Below are 18,367 nucleotides of genomic sequence, written 5' to 3'. Positions count from 1 at the left end.
CACTATGAAAAGAAAAAATGTAAAAGGAAAAAGTTGAGCTAGTTGCTGCCTCAGCGTGGATGACTCTGCTTAACTCTTTAAAAAAGCCTCTAAAAAGCGCCCTCTTCTGTGAGGCAGGAGAACTGCGGGCCTCACCTGGTCTGACCTTTTAGGAGTTTTATGATCGCTGTGTGTGAAACGTGTTTCTTGTGCTGAGCGATGATAAAACGCCTAAAAATTCAGACTAGGGGAGGCAGGCGGTTCTCCTGCCTCATAGTAGAGGGTGCGTGTTTGGGCGGGGCTTCTTCGGAGAACCCGTGGCAAGAGCAGAGTTTAAGTCCTCTCTGAAGCAGCTGGAAAAAGTATGTGTGGGTCGGAGGGAGGGGGAGGAATTCAAACTTCATCCTCCTGGTGCTGTGCGGGGCTTTGGGCAAAGGCTGGAGAGAAGGACCCTGGCTCGCTTGTGCTCTCCCTCCCCAAGTGTAGTTTGATTGCAGGCAGAGCCACGTTGCCTTTTCAAACCTGAAATCAGTGATGCTGGGCTGGATTTTTACATAGTGGATCCTTCCGGGGCTAGGGGAAAGTGTGTGTGCTACAGCATGGCTCTTTGCCTGGCTTCCTGCCTCCTCCTGTGATCTCCTCACTGGTGCTCTCCCTCCCCAAGTGTAATGACTTCCTCCCCAGGCCCCCATCCATTTCTCTCTCTCCTACACACACAAAGCTGGATAAAACTATATAAAAAACTGATTACAAGTTTGAAAAGGCAACGTGGCTCCACCTGCAATCGAACTACACTTGAGGAGGGAGAGAACAAGCAAACACTGAGGAGAGCATAGCAGGAAGCAGGAAGCCAGGCAAAGAGCCATGCTCTAGCACACACACTTTCCCCCAGCCTCTTTCTTTTGGAAGGCTTGGTTTGGCTCCCCTCTGGCTTCTCTGCCTCTCCTCTCACCCCAGCCTGCCAGCAGGAGGTGAGTGGGTGGGCTTTATTGCATCCCAGCCATTTCCTACCCAGACAACAGGCTGCATTTGCAATGGGGGAGGTATTTGGGGAAGGCAGCAGGAGAATTGGGGGGGGATGGCAGAGGAGCTGCTTTCAAGTCATTGGAAAAGATATCCAATCCAACTTGTGTGTGTGTGTGTGTGTGTGTGTGTGTGTGTGTGTGTTTGTTGGAGAAAGAGTGAGTGAGAGAGGGAAGGGGATAGGAGGGATAATCCAATATAACTTCTCTCTCTCTCTCTCTCTCTCTCTCTCTCTCTGTGTGTGTGTGTGTGTGTGTGTGTGTGTGTGTGTTTGAGAGAGGGGGAGGGAGGGAGGGAGGGAGAGAGGGAGGAGGGAGGGGAAGGGAAAAGAAAAAGAAAATGAAAGAAGGAAACTTCTTTCACAAAGGAGAAAAACAAATGCTGTCGCTTTAAATCGGAACTGAGCGTGCCTGGCTGTGGAATTCTGGGAGTTGAAGTCCACAAGACTAAAGAAATTTGAAAGCCTCCACTGTGTCAGTGCCTCACCAGCCATAAACCTCACCGCAGGTCACTGGATATAATGCACCACCATGTCCATCATGAGGTCAGGATGGAACTATGATGTAATGGGATTCAAAGGCAATGGGAAGCCCATGAACATAGTTTCCCAGAGCTCTGCTTCCCCATCTAGGATATTTTCTCACTTTATCACGTTCCTTGGTCTTCTGAATGTTTTTTTTTTATGGCTGAGCTGATCATTCTCCTTTGCCTGAGGGTTTTTTTTTAAACGGGGAGCTGCCTAATTTGACTCCCTGTGGCTGCGTCAGTGGGAATTTATTTTCCCCACCTAGGAGCGTTTCTTTGGCTCGGATTCCTTCCTAGTCTTCTCTGATTCTGTCTGTATCTCTGTGTGAACTTATTGTCAAAACATCTGCCTTGTGTGAGGGATTTACTCTATTCATTTCTCAGGTAGTTGTCTAGAATATTTTTTCTCTATAAACTTCTGACAAATAACCAGCAGAAGTGCAAATAATTTTATCTCGAATTCAGCTGGCTGGCTATTTAATGCAAGGGCAGTTTTATCTATTTACTTATTTCTGAAACTTTTTTTCATATAACAACTAAGCATCTGTTTTAATTTTGTTAATTATGCTTTGTATGCGTTTCTTAATGCTGTTTTCATTTCTCCCTCCCTTTTTGTCAGTTTATATTTACCAACAAGGCCATCTGACGAATCTCATCTTCATAATATTCTTAAGGAATGTATTGTTTTTAATAATGACTGGACTACATTTCTTCGCACAAATAAATTTAAATCCATGTGTTTGCTGAATGTTACCTCTGCTAGAAATGATGTATTTTAATAAAACTAAGGTGTTACTTGTTATTTTTCTTGAAGGGAGAGGCTATTAAAACATGAAAGTGGAAGGAAAAATATTAGTGTTTATGAATTTTTTTCTGCTTGAGTTCTTTCTATCACTCCAGCCTAACCTGTAAATAAATATCAGCCTCATATGGAATTTCAGTCATTTTTTCTGAAAAATATGGGCCATGATGACATCAAATCACACACTAGTCAACGTTTTTCTCACAGCAGAACAGTTAAATTCCAACTCATCCATGGCCAATGTTCCTTAGCCTGTTTCTAGATTTTTCTTCTTAAAATCTGTCTAATAAAACGTCTTTGAAGACAGCACCAGAGATCTGCAGCAGTGGAGTTTCTGGCCTGAAATAAACTTTTCTGAAACCTCCTCTGATACTACAGCTTCTATCCCCAAAGGGGCAAATGATATGTGTAGCTAATAGGGACCCACTTGCTACAACAAGAGGGATACTAATCCCTTAAATAATTTCTATAATTGTTATATATTATATTAATATAACATAATTATACATATTATTAGAATATATAATTCTGATTAATAATCATTTTAGATATGGAACTTCTCTTCCAATTAAGTGCTTCTACAAAATCAATTCAAAATCCATTGCCTCTGGGAAACATAGCATAATAACATTTTTACTCTGATACACACACACACACACACACACACACACACACACACACACACACACACCCCACACAGACACACACAGACACGGAGATTATTTTTAGCCTGCAGACTGTAAGCAGACCTTCAGAAGTCTTCAGTGTAGCTTGTTGTGGTGTCGAAATTGCAGCCAACTATTGTCAACTATTTTTTGTGAGTGGGGAGGCAGGAGCAGGATCTCCAATCACCTCGTTCCCATCTAAATTGTACTTTGTACAGACCCGTAAGCCAAGTAGCCTTACCTAGTTATATCAAGTGTGAATGTGAGCATTAATGTTTTGATTAGAGAGATTGGAAGGAAAGGTTTATGTAAGTAAGCTTATACTACAAGGGTCTCTAGTGTCTGGTTTGCTGCCCACTCTGACATACATTTCTTAGAGACAAAAAAATGACTATTCTTATTCAATGGAAATAAAATCCAAGTTCACAATGCTGCAGCTATTAGTATGGACACAGATATCCTGGCTGCCCCTTCCAGTGTTGTGGAGGTTAGCCTATGCCCCTGATTGACTCTGGGCAGAGAAGAGCTCTGGGCAAAGAAACTCACCAAAGATAGCAAGAGCAGAAATGGTCAAAGACTCACTTTGAAGTTGATTGTACAAGTCTTGGTGCAGAGAGTTACGTCCACTGTGTAACAGTGAAGGGCTCAGAAGAGGATGCCTTAGTGACCTCCTCTTGACCTCAAGAAACTGTCCGGCAGAATCGGGGGCTTGATAATTACTGCTGAGTTCCAGAAGTTTCAGAGTTGAAAAATCTGCTGCAACAGATTTTCAGGGCACTTTGAGAATAAAATCCCTTGTCTTTGTGCTAATTGGAGCAGCATAATTCCAAATTCTGTTATTTTACCTTTTTGTATTGGACTTAATCTGTATACCACCCAGAGTATTTATGAACCGGTCAACCTTATAAATATAACAAATAATAGATAAATGAACAAATGAACAAGCCAACCAGCCAATAACATTTTTGGGGCAAAATGTGCTTGAGTAGATGATGCTTGTTAAGTTGCGTACATTAAGAGAACAAGGATCTTCGTCCTTTCCAGACCAGATTCCTTTTGGTCTGGAGACAAAATCATCCATTCTATTTGGTGATCTCCTACAAGAGAAGAAGGGGATTCTGGCTTTGTTGGCCTGTTTAATTTCTTGGTGGTCTTTGACGTTACTGATTTCACAGCATACCACTGTATATTGTTTATATCACTTGGGAGTTTCATGAACTGTCATATTGCCTTATTTCTATTTGCAGTGATGATCTCAGGCAGTAGTAGTAGGGAACTATTTTGTCCTTAGTGCTATTAATTATCTTTATACTATTGGAAGTGGACATCAGGAGTTCTGCAGATGAGTGTTGCCAATTTGCTGTTGAAATGTTAACTATGACTTTTTCACTGAAACATCTCTGTCAGAAAAGACTGTGTGTATGGATTCTAAATCAACATCTGGATGCCGTAGTCAGTCGTTAAGGTGGCAGCCAAAGGCTAGAATGTCAGCCTTGGAAGCCGCCTTTTGCCTTTGGGATTTCAGGCCTGCCACACTTTCTACTGTGGGGGAATGGGAAGGTGGGGGGGGGGGGGGTTATATAGAGTTGGGTGATGTGTAGCCATAACAACATTCTTTCTCCGAAAGTCAAGGCCGCTTTTGTCCCTGCACCTGGATGGATGGGAGGAATCTTCCTTCATGACACTAAAGGATTGTGATGGACTTGTGGGGGTTGGGGGAAGGGTCTTGAACTTTTAGCTGGGTGGGGAAACCCGGAGTCTTTCAGATTCGGATTTTCCCAGATGTACCAACACGGCTCTTTTAATAAATAGGAATTTTGAGGAACCCTTTGCCTCGGATTCTTATTTTACTTCGGGTGCTATTTGGAACCCTGATATAGAAAGTGGGAAACCATGAGTTCTACTCACACTTTAGCCAGGGAAGCCAATTGTGCGACTTTGTGCCAATCCTTCTCTCTCAGCCCCGACTCACCTCACAGGGTTGTTGTGGTGAAACAGGAGTGGAAGGTGTGTTGAATGTACTCATCACCGTATTTGTAAAAATATTAAAAGTGGGATACGACTAAATAAATAAAAACTGAATCTTGATAGGGCAAAGACCTCTCTGTAGGGGGAAAAATAAATTTGCCTAGTAGGAATAGCATGTGGACTTATATATATCACTTCACGGTGCTTTACGGCCCTCTCTAAGCAATTCATGGAGTCAACATATGGCTCCCAACAATCTGAGTCCTCGTTTTACCAAGGACGGGAGGCTTCAGCTGGTGAGAATCAAACTGTCAAATTGTTGGCAGTCAGCAGAATTAGCCTGCAGTGCTGCACTCTAACCACTGTATCACCACGGCTATTCTCACGGTTGTGGTTTTGAAAAAGTGGGCAATTAAAGGTTGTTTTGGAGACTACTAGACATGGAATAGAGGCAGCTGGTGCTTCATGTAGGGCCAGAATTTCCGTTGCTTAAGCAAGCAAGTTAAGTGAGTCAGACCTGATTTTACAACTTATTTTTGCCACAAGTGTTAAGCAAATCTCTGTAGTTGTTAAATGAATCATGCAGTCATTAAACAAATCTGGCTCCCCCCATTGACTTTACCAGAAGCTGGCTGGGAAATCACAAATGGTGGCCACGCGAATGGATCAACCATTGTCAATTTGTGCCAATTGCCAAGCGTCCAAATTTTGATCATGTGATGGTGGGTTGGTGGTGCAACGGTTGTAAATGTGAGGACAAGTCATAAGTTCCTTTTTTCAGTGTCATTGTAACTTTGAATGGTCACTAAATGAATGGTTGTAAGTTGAGGACTACCTGTCCAGCATCTGACATGAAAATTCTAGTGATTATGTATGTATGTATGTATGTATGCATGTATGCATGTATGTATGTATGTATGTATGTATGTATCAGTGGTGGGTTCCGGTCCCCATTGAGCACAGGGCCAGTCGTTCTAGTCATGCACGTGTGCTGCTCACGCATATGATATGCACACACCACCGCCCCTGCGACACCCAGATGCTCAGCGGAGGTCGCACAGGTGCCGCAAGCTGTGTGTGTGGAGGCAATTGGCCAGTCACGTTATAATCAGGTATGGAATGCGGGCAGGCGGGTGGCGGGTGGGCCATACGAGCCACCGTACCTGCTGCTGCTCCCGGCTATTACTGATAGGGGCCAAACCGGGCGGTACCAACCAGAACCCACCACGGGTATGTATGTATGTATGTATGTATGTATGTATGTATGTATGTATGTATGTATACACACACAGAAACACACAGAAACACACACACACAGAGCCACAATGCTGAGGTGACTTAATTAAATTATCTCTTTATTTTCACCTACAAGTGAGGTGATATATAGCAATACATTCTCTCACCATTCATCCCTTTATTTGATGATTGATTTAGGAAAGTCTATGCAGAATGATATTAATCTTAAAGGTGACACAAATTAATTAAGTGAGTGTTGTTGTTTTTCATTCTTTCCCCTTTTTTGCTGCAAAAGGCACCTTAGGATATTTTATAAGATGAAATGATGAAGAAATCATGTCTCTGTCCTTTTCCGTTTTTAATTGCATTGAGCTTGCAATGAAAACATGTAGACATCGGATATGATAATGAAAGGTAAATATTATATTATTGATCTAAACTGTTTCCTAAGAAAGAGTATCTCGAAAATGTTTATAGTATATAAAACACACAATGACAAGAACAGGAGAGAGAGAGAGAACAAATATATTCATGTAAAGCAGCCTTGGTGAAGCATGTGGGTTTCAAGAACTGCTTTGAAAAAGTAATAGTAGGTAGCTCCCAAATATCATAAGCGAGAACATTCCTTTATTATAATAATTTTATTAAACATTAAAATTAGAAAAATAAAAGATAAAAGCAAATACAAACTAAAAAAATAGAAGAATGAAAATAAAAGTGCCAAAAAGTAAATAGAAAAAAGAAAGAAATAATACACTAAAGAGAAGGAAAAGAAATATATAAATTATTTCCTCCTTCACCATAAGTATAAATAATTTAGTAACTTTTCTTAAAATACAAATTATATCTTCCCATATCCTACCTCTTATCTATAAACAAATCCTTAAACACTCATCATTCAACCTTGATCAGCAAAACTTCATTAAAATTACCAGAGATAACATAACTATTTAAATCTTAATCAAATAAATCACTCTTACTTTCTTTCCTTTTAATTTAACAATCTTTATCCCCTTCAACTAATGTCCTAGAACTTGGTTGCTTTTTCCTCCTTCTCAAAAGGTTCCCAAAGTTTTAAAAAGTCTCTTTTGTAAATAGGAAAGTTTTCCAGGTCAATCTTTTAAAGTAAAGTTATTTGTATATCCCTTTTAATTATTAATTGAATAATGATCAATTATCAAGGCATAAACCAATTTGATTGTTATGTCCAGTGTAGCATACTTTCCCATATAATTCTTGTAGCCTGCAATTTTTAAGTCTATGATCAGTCTTAGTCTTTGTAATGGAATGTGTGGATGACCTTGGAGAATGATGGGAAGAAATACTGCTTAGGAAATCCTCGAAGAAAAGAGGCAAGACCCATCAGGGGCTTAACAGTCAAAGAAGGAAATTTAGGAGGGACCCTTCCCCATGGATTAAGTAGTTAAAAGTAACAGCAGGAAGTTTGTACCTTCAGACTTGCAAGATTCTGTTAATGTAGCCTTATAATAAGTTAGAATTTGTTCATCTAGACATGGTTCCTGTCTCTTTACCTGGGATGGCTGGAAGTCTTGTCCGGTAAAATTTGTTCCTCTTCTGTAACATCTTTTAAACTGCCTTCTAGATGCAGCCACTCTTGATATTAACTTCTGCCCATTGTTTAAAAATATGTACATGTTAAAATGTCTCGCTCCATTCTTACTGGGTCAAATTTAACTTCCCTTCTCCTTTAATTGTAAACTGATTGTCTTTATGTCCAATCTTCAAAGCCTCATCCTATCGTGTTTTGTGTCTTTTTAGTAGAATTCAAAACAAAAGCATTTCCCCATGGAAAGGAGTATTATAATTAATTCCAAAATATTATTTTAACTCCATCTGGGTCCTTAATCCTTTTGTAACTTTCCAAAATCAAAGTTAAAATAACCATTTTACTGTTTCCCTCCATATATATTTAAATCTTTAAACTTGTATTTAAAACTTCTTTGACTTAGGATAAAAGGAAACTGGATAAAGAAACTTACCCAGTACTGTAAAATATGTGGATCCAATGTTTCCTAATAGCTAAAAAGCAATTAACAAGCAATTTTTAAAAATAATTAGAAAAGAAAGTATATTAACCCACGACAGTTTGAGTACAGTTTGGTCATTACCTTATATACGGAACTCCAAACATGTCAGAAATTGCTCTCTCGTAGTCTCCTGGCAAGGAGCGACTCTCTGGAGCACTTGTGGATAAACCGATAACAACAAAATGAGTTTTAATGGTACTTTTTTTTTCCTTTTCCACTGATTTTTTGGGCGATGTTGATAATGAAAATAAGACCTTGACAACTAACCTTTTTTCAAGCTAAAATTAAAAACAAAACAAAACATCCTGACCAGTGGTGGGATTCAAAATTTTTTGAAATCGGTTCTGTGGGCGTGGTTTGGTGGGCGTGGCAGGGGAAGATTGCTGCAAAATCTCCATCCCCTCATCCCACTCCAGGGGAAGATTGCTGCAAAATCCCCATTCCTTCCCGATCAGCTGGGGGACTCGGGAGGCAGGGAATAGACAGGGGCGGGGCCAGTCAGAGGTGGTGTTTACTGGTTCTCCGAACTACTCAAAATTTCTGCTACCGGTTCTCCAGAACTGGTCAGAATCCCACCTCTGATCCTGACTTTATTTTTCAGAAGGTTGTGGGCAATATTGTTGATTTTATCTAAACATCCTACAACTTACCTTCCTTATTCCAGTGACTGATTAGTCCTGCTTTGATTTCAGCTATAAAGCCATGATTTATTCCTCAAGATAATGATTTTGAAAATCAGTTGATTGGCTCTGTATGACCCTAATGTCACATTTGTTTAATATTAAAATTATTCCTCACATATTAAGAGACATGAATTATATCTAATTAATGTGACTGAGGTGGTTCAGTCTGAATAATCAGACTGCGGTTATTTTCTCTGGTTCCCCAGACATTATTTGCATATTATAGTTGTTGCTTAATCATTCAGTCACTGATAATAATTTGTGGTCTGATGGACACTAATTTACTAGGACTATTCTTAGTTCCAGGACTAACAATAGTCTTTAGTAATCTTTAACTATTTGTTTATTGGCATCCCTGATGGTATTCATAGGTGTCTGTATAGGGCCTGGAATAGAAGAAGAAGCAAAATATGTCTGAAATTTAAATCCTACACTTTAAATACTTGCATGCAATATTGCAACGCAAATAGGAAAGAAGGAAAGTTGCACTGTGATGCTGCAATGAACATTTTAACATTCAGCTTCATCATATGCTATCACAGCATTCTTCTGTTGGCCTTTTTACTGATTCCCTTCATTTTTTCCAAGCAGTGGGATCTTCTACAATGTCTTGTCCCTTTGCAATTTGTGCTCAAAATATTTAAAGTTCATTATTTGTCTTTTCTAAGACAAGTTTGGTCTACTTCCTGTAATGCAACAAAGGATTGGATTGGTATTCTTAACATTTTTTTCCAGCAAGACACAAGATGGGAGGGAGGGAGAGGGAGAGGGAGGGAGGGAGGGAGAGAAAGAGAGATGAGATGAGATCTATCTATCAATAGAGATAGAGATTAGAAGGAAAGAAGGGAGAGAGAGAGAGGAAGGAAAGAAGGGAGGGAGGGAGGAAAGGAAATAAATCAATTCTATAATCTGTATCATTTATAGATTTTATATTATAAGCAGAGTCTTCTTCTGGACAGCCACTTTGATTGAGTCATACCTACATATTCCTAAAATTAAGGATGCCGTATTTGAGCTACCTAACCCTGACCACTAGAGGGCAGCAAAAGGTAAGTATATGCTGTATCTCTTTGGTGCCATCTAATTATTTGGGGCAATTTTTACAGCTCAGATATAGTCTGCCAATAGATTATGCCTAAAACGGTGTGATAGCAACACTGTTTCTTTGTTTTGTTCTATTTGTATCTTTCTTCTGTGCTTTGAATGGCTAGCAAGAACATCAGAACATGAAATCAAACAAATAATCCTGATTAAATAAAGTACAAAAACACAATTAGCATAGTGTAATAAATTATTACTGTTAAAAAGCAAATCAATTAAAAGGTACTTTAAAAAAATAAACGGCACCCATGAATTAAAAACATCCCTTTTGTCATTGGCTTAAAAGCATACAGCATATAAATGTAATCAATCAATCAATTAATCAATCAATCAAGCTAATCAAAAGAAAAGGAGAAAATGGCCATTTGGAGTGGCATCGTGTGTAAAACTCAGAAAAAGGAGGAAAATGCTACCTTAGTTCTTCATTGGCAAAAGACCTAAATAGATTGGCGAGAAGATTAATCTTCCATTAGTCCCACAATATGCTTTTTGGCTGTAGAAAAGAAAATGGCTTTTCACTGGAGGAAAACATGGCGCCATGGCTCACCGGTTCTTTCTCTCAAGGGACTTTGCAGAGACGAAATGAGTCTGCGATTCTTTCTCTAGTACTTGGAGATTATTGCTGGGCCATTGTTCAGTTTAGCCACTAGGGGGCAGGATATTTTATTGTTCTTCTTGTTGAGGTTTGCTCTCTCTTTTTTTACCCGTCCTCCTAGCTATTCTCTATGATAGAGCTGCCAACTTTCACATCTTCAATTTTATTATTCTATTACTATATAGGGAGTCCTCAACCTACAACCACAACTGAGCCCAGAATTTATGTTGCTAAGTGAGTTTTCCCATTTTACCACTTTTCTTGCCACATTTGTTCAGTGAATCACTGAAGTTGTTAAATGGGTAACCCTGTTGTGGAGGGAAACTGGCTTCCCCGTTGGCGTTGCTTGTCAGAAGGTCGCAAAAAGGGTTCACAGGACCCTGGGACCCTTCAACCGTCACAAATATGAACCGGTGGCCAAGCATCTGAATTCTGATCACATGATCATGGGCTGCTGCAAAGGTCGTAACTGTGAAAAACTGTCCCAAGCCACTTTTTCCAGTGCCGTTGTAACTCTGAAGGGTCGCTAAATGAACTGTTGTAAGTTAACGACTACCTGTATTTATCATTTATGTTTCACAGGCTTGATCCACGTTGAAAAGAGCCATCCAAAAGATGTGGTACTGGTTGAGAATTATGCGGTAAGAAAGTCAGTGTGACATAGTAATTATAGCCCTGGACCAGGATCAGGGAAATTCAGATTCAAATTTATCTTTAGGCATAAACTTTATCGACTGACTTTGGACCAGTAACCTAAATCTATCTCACAGTATGGCTGATTGGAGGTAAAATAAAGGAAGACGTCCAAGAAAGACCTCCTGTAAAAAATGTATTCTTTAAAAGAATTATAAGCTGTCTCTTTGGAGTCAGGCAGCCTTAAAATCCAAGAAATAAAATAAGTAGACTAAGCTGCTTTATCTTTTGGTGAAAAAAGTGAGATGAAAATATTAATTTTTCTTAAAGGCTTCCATAATCTTTTTCTTATCACAACAACCATAAACTCTGAGCAATTCACAAACAGGCTTTGAATATATAAAAGTGGAAATATTAAAGTTTTCTGATTTAACAAGATGAAAGAGATAAGAACTGTTTTTTTTTATTTTTCCAGAAAGCCAATTGTTAACACATGCTGAAAAATCAAGATTTTCTTGCTGTTCTTTCTGCTTAAACTTTAACTGAAGCTTGGAAATAACTACTGTAACATTACATAGTATCTTCTCCCATTGTCTCAAAAAATCAGCAAAACCAGAAGTTTCTCAAGATTAAAAGTTTACCTCCATTATGAATTCTAATCCAAAATAACCTCCGTTTATTGGAGTTATGCTGAATCATCATATAATATTTTTGATGGATTATGCAATTAATCACCACTGTTGGAAGAATAGAAAGAAAATGGAATTTGTCCCCACTTATGAAAATTCATACAAGTTAAATCTCTTGTGTCTCTCCAAATAAAGATAATTTGACACAGAGAATAAGTTTTGGTTTTGGTTTAGGAATCAAGGATTCTTCACCTATGCCCCCTCATTTCATCTTTTTTTTTTTTTTAAACCGATCGAGGAGATTCCTCCTTTGGGGAGATTTCTCCCCAAAATGTAGAGAACTTTTTTTTAATTGAACAATTTTGTTTATAGAAACTTTGGGAAAAAATCAACTAGACTGAAGATAGTAATCTGTATTTCTGACCTACAATGTTGATACATTCCCAAGGCTTAATAATTTTTTTTTCTACCCTTTTTGTCTTTGTAATGTCTTCTGAATATTTCCTTCAAGACCTGCTGTTCATCTGGGTTCATGGGGGTCAAACTGGCAGCCGGTGGGCCACATGTGTCATGCACAGACCACCCCCACCCCAGCTCCGTGAATGGGGAAAACATCATGAAACATCACATGATGGCAATGTGACACGGCAAGTTTGACACCAGCGATCTAGCCAGATCATCACAGGAAGCTCTAGTTCATTGCATGAAATCCTGTTAGTTGTCCACTAGTGGGTCATTTCCATCAATGACAGGGACAACAGTTGCATATAACTCTGCAACAAGATTCCCCCATAGACGACATATCTTGAGGGTGATATGTTGTCTTTGCTAATAAAGCTAAAATTCCTGGCCTCTCTTGAAAGATAATAGGAGTTTTGCAAGATTAATATTTTGCGAGCCTGGCTGTGTTTTTCCTCCCTCTCCTGCCCCAGTGAGTCAGTGGGGACTTAGTTCAAGCCTCTTTGTCACACCACTTCGTTTCCCAGGTTTAAGGGCCGCTTCTGCCCTCTTTGTTTTTGTAACAGCTTCCGAGTGTTTCCCTCAAGGCCATCTCCGTGGTTCTTCACCGTGACAGACAATAAAAGCATTCATACAAGATTTAAGAAAACCTTAATGCCAGAGGAAAAAACAACCACACAGGACTTGCCACCCACTTAACCGAAGGCCAAAGAAAAGAGCCGCGTTCCCAGAGTTCTTTTGAACAAGGCCAGGATGGGGCCAGGATCTCTCTCAGATCTTCCAGAGGGCGGAGAACAGGCCGGAAGCAATGCCGCTTCTCCGTGGATTCTGTACACTGTGCTGAACTTGGGAGGGCAAAGCAGATCAACCACATCATCTCCATAATCCTGCTATAAACAATAAAATGCTTGTTTTTTTTAAAAAAAAAACAAGAATAGTCAAACAAATAACTTTATGCAATATGATAAATATACCATCAATTTAAAACTAGTCACAATTATTAGCCTCCTTTGTAGATTAAGAGTTGAATCTGGGTGATTGATGACATGCCTCAGCCACCCGGTGAGAGGAGATTTGAACCTCTTCGCTCTCGCTTAATGACTGTGTGACATTGTATGACACATCACATGCCTACGATGCAAGAGGGACGGGTGTCTTTGATCAGGAGAATGGAGTGCAGCTGATCGACAGACATTTGCTAGCAGGGGTTTCCTGGCAATTCTGCAAAACGGAATAAGCGAACACATCTGGGTTGAGATCACATTTTCTCCTCAAGGAGAATAATGGAATTGAGAGCTTGATTTAAATGGGGATAGGATGGGAAAACGGACCGTGCCAGTTACGGTTAATGACAGTAATTTGAATACTCCCCCTCAGAGGCAAAATAAATACAATTGTTATTGTTGTTTTTCTGAAATATGTTTTTATCCCCCCCCTTTCCCATGCAATCATTTCTAAAAGCAGTTGGCGTTAGAGATGAATAAAAATACAAATTAAAACGGTACAAAAATGTATTCATTGAAAAAATGAGGGAACAAAGAGAAAAACCAAAACCAAAATGATCCATGTAAATATCCATACAGGGAAGACTGCGTGGAGGAAGAGGGGGGGTCTTGAACAGAGATGACAATAAGCATCTCATGAATATCAAGGTAGAGATCAATCCAGACATTAGACCATCACAAGGAAGGCCAATTTCCAAATAATTGCAACACAATGATATTAGTTATAGAGACGTCTGTAATGGTGAAGGTGCTCTGTCACTCTCATGTCAAAAGCAAAATCCTGGCCCAGGAGATGATTGGCAGACAGCAAAGTTGCTTTTACAGGCTCAGTCCCTGTTGTGGCCCAACTGCGCCCGGTTGAGCTATTGGTGGGCTCTGACAGCGATGAGCACCATGGGGCTGCCCTGGTGGCTGAGGAAGACTCTGGGGGGTGTCCGGAGTCAGAGCAGGGACTAGAGAGGCCTGTTGGCCACCAGCTGGCGTCTGAGTCAGGGAGCCGTGAGGAGGAACAGAGGGAGGCTCTCCCTGACGTGCGTATGCGTATGGCTGAGAGGAGGAGGGGGCAGCTTTGGAAAAAGGCTCATAGAAGGAAACAGGAACAGGTGGCTACTGATTGGCCCCTCCCAAAGAGCTTATAGGTGGGGCGACGGGAGGGAAATTTTGCAGGAAACAACAGTTTATTAATCCAGGTGTAGCAAAAGTTTGAAGAATTCCATGAGTTCAAGCCTTGTTTTCATAGAGATAATTTTCTGGGCTCCTAGACAAGGGGTTGCTTATCTCCCTCCTTAGTCATGGCAGACAGCCAAGCCTGTGTCGGTATAAATTAGAGGCTTGGGACTGAACAGTACCCCACTCTGAAAGTTGGCCACCACATTCTACATCAGGGTTAACCACATATCACAAACCTAGGATAGCCCGATGTGCAGCACACTTGACTAACATGACAGCTACAATCAGTGGTGAGCTTGGAATAATTTAACAACTGGTTCTCTGCCCTAATGACCTGCTGGGTAGGCATGGCTCAGTGGTCATGTGACTGGGTGGGTGTGGCCAACTCACATTGATGGGTGCTTCACCTTAGCTCTTACAATGTAATAAGAGTTAACTGGAGAGGCAGTTTCTGTAAGCAGGGCAATAAAGATGAGGCTAGAAACAACACCAGAGTGTTTCCTTCCTGCTTTCCTTATGGGATTAGCCCTGGAAAGTGGAAAAAAACAAAAGGAGATTTCTTCCAACAACCGGTTCTCCAAACTGCTTAGAAAGTTACCAACCGGTTCTCCCAAATAGTTGCGAACCGGCTGAATCTCACCACTGGCTACAATGCAAACTACAATATTGCTGCTGGATTAATGACTATTGGGAAAATTAAGACCTCCAACATGGTGATTTTTGATTCTTCCAAATGAACAAATCGGATGGGAATCTGGAGCAGAAGCCCTACATATTGTTTATTTTACCATGTTTCCCTGAAAATAAGACAGGGTCTTATTTCCTTTTGACCCCCAAAAATGGCTTGGGCCTTATTATCGGGGGAGGGCTTATTGTTTTGGGTTGCCAGGCACATTCTGTCTTGTGAGCAGGCTCCCAAAGGGCTGTGCACAGCCTCAGGGGCAAACGGCTGGGTTGCGCTATCACAGTAGTGCAACACAGCAGCCATGAGGTGACCATGCTCACGAGCAGCCACTCGGCAAACTTCCTTTCTAGCCAGGCACAGTGCCATTCCCTGGCCTAGGGGTATCCTGAAGGCACCAAGCCACGGAAGCCAGAGGCAGGGAACAGGGGCTCACATGGTTTGGCGCCTTCGGAATACCCCTAGGTCAGTGAATGGCGCTCTGCACGGCTGGAGAGGGGGGTTGCATGAGCGCCGTTCCGCTCTCTGCTCGCGTGCCTCCCAGCCTCACCATGCCCTGGCCCAGCTCTCCCTGCAGGGCCAGGGCACTGCTGCTGCCATCCTAGCATGTCTCCGGTTTCCAAACTCCGGAGATCGGCTGCCGAGTCTCCCGGCAGTGGTCGCTCTGGGAGTGTGCTATATGGTTGTGGGGTGGCTGCCGGAAGACTCTCTGTCAGTGGATGGCACTGTGCCCAGCTGGAAAGGGGGTTTGCCAGGAGGCTGCTCATGAGCATGGTCACCTCATAGCTGCTGTGTTGTGTTGCTGCGACAGTGCAACACAGCCGTTTGCCCCTAAGGCTGCGCCTGGCTCTTTCATTTTATTTCATTCATTTATTAAGTTTGTATGCCGCCCTATTCCCGAGAGACTCAGGGCGGCTAACAAAAAGGGAGGGGATACAAAAAAACAAAAAAAACCCCAACAATTTAAAATTCTACAACAGCCGTAACCTCGAATGGGGCTGGATGGTTCAACAGCCCCAGGCCTGCCGGGTCTTAACTGCTTTGCGGAAGGCCGGAAGGGTAGTCAGGGTCCGGATCTCCACGGGGAGATCATTCCAGAGGGCCGGAGCAGCCACAGAGAAGGCTCTCCTCCGAGGAGTCGCCAGCCGACATTGGCCGGCAGATGGGATCCGGAGGAGGCCTAGTCTGTGGGATCTGATAGGTCTTTAGGAGGTGACTGGCAGGAGGCGGTCTCTCTTCAGGAGAGTAGCTGCCTGGAAATCCCCCCAGCGGCACACAGTGCCACACACCGATCTAGTGGTATCCTGAAGGCGCCAAGCAAGATGAGCGCCTTTGCCCCCTGGTCCCCGTGGCTTGGCAACTTCGGGATATTGCTAGGTCAGTGCCTAGCTGGAGGGGGGGGTTGTCCAAGGGGGTTATTTTGGGGGAGGGCTTATATTTTTGCCCACCTGAAAAATATGGCATGGCCTTATTTTCAGGACATGTCGTATTTTTGGGAAAACACAGTCGTCCTTTAAAGCGTGATACTCTGAACAGCCAATCCTATGCTTTGAAATTATACAGTTAAAGGGGAAGCCACAATCACTGATGACACAGGCAAATTTTAGGTGATTTTTTTAAAAAGCAGAAAAAATAAACCCTCCATTGGGTGCCACCATAATCAACCTGACATTCTGATCCTGATCGAGACCATTCCCCTTCTCCTTGTTTTCCTGTTGCCTTTTGGTTTCAGGAGCCAAGAAAGCCACTGCAGAATATTTCCATTCTCTTGGCCAACTTAGGGGAACAGATGACATTGCAAAAGGATTCTACAGCCACTCTTGTCTGCATGGGTTATAAAAAATACCCCTCAATTATTTTCAGAAAACATGTCATATTTCTTTTCCTGGTCACTCTGATAAAAGTCTTTTTTTACTCAGACAGACATAAATAAATAAATAAAAGGAGGGGTTTTTAAGATAAAAAATAAAAAGATGAGAAACCTTTTAATCAAAACTCGTGGCTTTGTGAAAGAGGCTTTGATATCAGTCCCTGGGTAGATGAGCCCAACCTTCACAGAGCCCCAGACTGTCTGAGATGTCCTTTAACTTTGTTTGTGTCTTATTTGTGGTGTCCCCCCCTTTGTTCATGCCGGGAAGAAGCTGGCAGGAGGCGGCTGAAGGCTGCATTGGAGATTGGCACCTCCTGCTGCTTCACTTTCCTATTGGCTGCCCGTTATTAAAGTTAACTAGGCAACAATAGAAAACCAACAGGAAAACCTTGTGGGAAGCAGGTTTTTCACTGTCAACTCAAATTCCTCAGGCTAAAGTCTCCTGTAGGCCCCATACCTGCTGTTAGTTTTTCTCTCCCTTCTCCCACTAATTAATCCCTGTAAAGTAAGAGAAGCAAAATTAATTGTTTTTCCTGGCCCAATGTGCCTGTGATGGAATTGGGATCAAAGGATTCTTCTGCTGATTTATGTTGTGTGTTTGTCTAAAGACATGTCATATCCTGGGGCAGGAGCGTTAAGGGCAGGCTCAACAGAGCTATTTTAATGACATGGATTCCCCCCCCCCCTGTTATTAATTTTTAGGTTGTTTCATGAATGCTTGAGACGGGGGCCTTTCTGTCTGGTGTTGAAAAACACCACAAGGTCACTAATAATAATAAACTGCATCGTATTTGTGTGGAGGATGTTGTTCTATGGGGAAAGGAAAAAGAAGGCTTGCTGCTTAATGAGCACGAAGTGAAGACATGTGGACATTTCATGATCACAACAAGGATTATTTGACTTTTGCCACAACCGAGCAACATCATGAGCAAATGTATAGTAGGTTTGCTAGAAGCGGCTTTGTTCTCAGGATAGGTGTGTGCAGTTGTGTGTGTGTGTGCACGTGTGAGAAAGGGAAAGAAGAAAAGCAGTTTAATTAATGCAATCAGATATGTGCCTGAAATTATGGATGGGTAAAGAAGAGTGTATTGTTTTTTAAAATTGTATTTTATACTTGAAATGGAAGAGTAATTTAATTATTTCTCCTTCCTGCACTTTAATTCTATTTCCCCTTTATTCATTGTACGTCAAGGATTCTATATGACGAGAAGCTTTCATATAAAATAATGAACGGGCATAAATATTCTCTGCTTTTGTGCTCTCTGACAATATTTGACTTTGTCTGCCTTTTTGTG

Source organism: Thamnophis sirtalis, unplaced genomic scaffold (genome assembly GCF_051295495.1).
Source record: "Thamnophis sirtalis isolate CommonGarterSnake01/CBP01778 unplaced genomic scaffold, rThaSir2_p1.2 scaffold_2, whole genome shotgun sequence".
Lineage (NCBI taxonomy): Eukaryota > Metazoa > Chordata > Lepidosauria > Squamata > Natricidae > Thamnophis > Thamnophis sirtalis.
This window is presented reverse-complemented; position numbering follows the sequence as displayed.